Below are 2701 nucleotides of genomic sequence, written 5' to 3'. Positions count from 1 at the left end.
AAGATGTTGCTGTTGTTATGTGCCGTTGAGTCATTTGCAACTCATAGCGACCCTATGTACAACAGCCCTAAACCCTGCTCCATCCTGTGCCAATCGCATTGCCTCTGACACACCCATCCCGATTACCCCAGTCACTGAATCAATCCACCTCATAGAGGGTCTTCCCCTCCTGCGCTGTCCCTCTACCCTACCAAGCATGATGTCCTTCTTCCAAGGACCCGTCTCTCCTTACAACGTGTCCAAAGTACATCAGACGAAGCACCAGAATCCTTGCCTCCAAGGAGTAGCCTGGTTTAACCCTCTCTAGGATAATTCTGTTTGTTTTCTTGGCAGTCCATGGTACATTCAATCCTCTTCTCCAGCACCACCGCTCAAAGGTGTCAATTCTCCTTCTATCCTCCCTAGTCATTGTCCAACTCACTGATGCATAACAAGTGATTTCAAAAACCATGGCTTGTATCAGGTGAACCTTAGTCTCCAGAGAGACACCAATGGTTCAAATCCATAAGCTGCTCCATTGCAGAAAGATGGACAATCTCTTTTTGTGTGATATACAGCCTGTGAAACCCAATGGAGGTTCAGTTGTATCCTGACAAAAGGCAGAGAAAATCAGAAGAATGTCAAAGGGTGCTTTATTGACTATGAAAGGCATTTGACTATGAGGATTATAACAATATAGTACTGGGAAAATATTGTATAAAAACAATGATTTTTTATAGTTACATAATTATTAATACCCTTATTTCTAGCTTATTCACTTTTTTTTTAAAAAAAGCATCTATTTGGCTTTTAATACAAAATGACTCAGAAACATGGAAGAAAATATACAAGCCAGTTGCTGAATTAAAAAAACAACAAACATACAATACCCCAACACCAACCAACCAAACTCCCCAACTAAAAAAATCTAACAAATTTCAGTCACATTCCCTGTCTTTATGTTGAATTACAAAACAGGAAATGACAAACCAATGCGAGTCCCTTTAAAGAAGTACAATTTTAAAAAACAAAACAGAAAATGGTTCCTAAAACCTGCTGGGCAGTTTTTTGGGGCTATTTGAGAGCTTGCCTTAATCATCCTGGTGAAATGGGATACGTGTGATCCTTGGAATATGACCACTTCTTCCTCTTTTTCTTGCTAGTAATGGCCTTCATCTGAAACAAGGATGTAGGTTTGGGCACCGTATGTCACGTATTTGTCACTGAGGTTTCAAGGTCAAATTGCCATGGAGTCTTTTGCTCCGTATCGTCACTGAATTTCTCCCATATATAGCCTCTTGTCACTGGATGCTGAGAGAATGATGGGCTCGTTGGGGTGGAAAGCCACTTCATTGATGGAGCCAGCATGGCCGGGCAGTTTATACAGAATTCTTCTATTTGTGGTGTCCCACACGTACACAAACCCGTCAGCTGAGCCAGCTGCAATTTTGCTTCCATCAGGTGACCAAGAACATCTCAGAAGATTCTTTTCAAAATTGTGCACATTTCCTTGAAATATCTTTACACATCTCTCTTTAGGGGCAAATGGCTGGACATCCCAGACTCGCACTGTATTGTCCATTGCATTGGACAAGAGATAAGAGCCTTCAGAACTTAAACTCAGACCAGTTAATGAATCTGCATGGCCTCTTATGGTGTAGGTTAACTTGTTTGGCGCAGGTCCCAGACCTTGATATCATTGTTGATGCCACCAAAAATAATCTGGTCTCTTGTATCATTGAAAGTAACAGCTAAAACCTGGTAAGCGTTTTGAAATGTCTGGATGGCTGCTTTCTTACGGATGTCCCAAAGCTTAACTGTACCATCATCACTGCCAGTGCAGACAAGCTGGGGACCTCTCCTAGCTGGATAACAAGAATTCACAAAGGAAGTATGCCCCTTCAGTCTTTTCACCCTCTCGCCTGTCTCACTATCCCACACAGCTACAGTTTTATCTGTGGATGCTGAGAAAAGCATACTGCCATCTGTGTTATAACGTAGCTCCATCACAGCTCCACTGTGTCCCTTCAATGTGGCATAGGTATCACAGTCACCATAGACATTCCACAACAGTATCAGTCGGTCAAATCCTGCAGATGCGAAGGTGGATCCATTGGGGTGAAACTTGCAACAATATACTTCTCCTTCATGTCCTGAAAGCAGCATAATTGGGGCTTAAAGAGAAGAACATCGTGGAGGTCCCGCTTGCAGCAAAGCTCCCTGCTGCTGCCCTGCTCCGGGTCCCGACCCTGCTGCTCCCAAAAGCAAGTCATGCCGCTGACGCTTAACTGGAACCAAGGGTAACTTGGGGCCTTTGCGTTTCTGCTGTTCTATCATGGCAGCAGCCACCAGCTTATTCACTTTTAAAAACCTTTAAATAATCTAACTTTGCAATCTTTAGAAGAGATTAGCACCACATGTTTATGATAAAATTTAAGAATACAAATTCTCAGTGTATCCAAAACTCTATTTCTTTTTGAAAATATATAAAGTTAATTTTTCTTTAATTGGAAAATAAGTCTGTATGTATCTTCTTGAAGCCTGCTTTGTTTCTCTTAAATAATACTGGAAAATATTAGTCAAGGAAAAAAAATATGAAAGGACAATAAGGATTGGTAGAAGATTATTACCTATAGTATACAGATGTCACAAGCTCGGTGGTTGAAATTAAACAGTTGAAAGCACATACTGATGAAGGCATTCATTATACTTTTTTGTTTTA

At 41.2% G+C, this 2701-nt stretch overlaps 1 pseudogene; it reads right to left on the bottom strand.

The window, feature by feature from the left end:
- Positions 1-1249: 1249 nt before the first annotated feature.
- Positions 1250-2316, bottom strand: LOC102853345 (annotated as a pseudogene).
- Positions 2317-2701: the final 385 nt, after the last annotated feature.

This window comes from Elephantulus edwardii, unplaced genomic scaffold (genome assembly GCF_000299155.1).
Source record: "Elephantulus edwardii isolate Elephantulus edwardi_28Jun2011 unplaced genomic scaffold, EleEdw1.0 scaffold00100, whole genome shotgun sequence".
NCBI classification, from domain to species: domain Eukaryota; kingdom Metazoa; phylum Chordata; class Mammalia; order Macroscelidea; family Macroscelididae; genus Elephantulus; species Elephantulus edwardii.
Note: the sequence above shows the minus strand (reverse complement) of the source record. Positions and strands in the feature narration are given on the sequence as shown.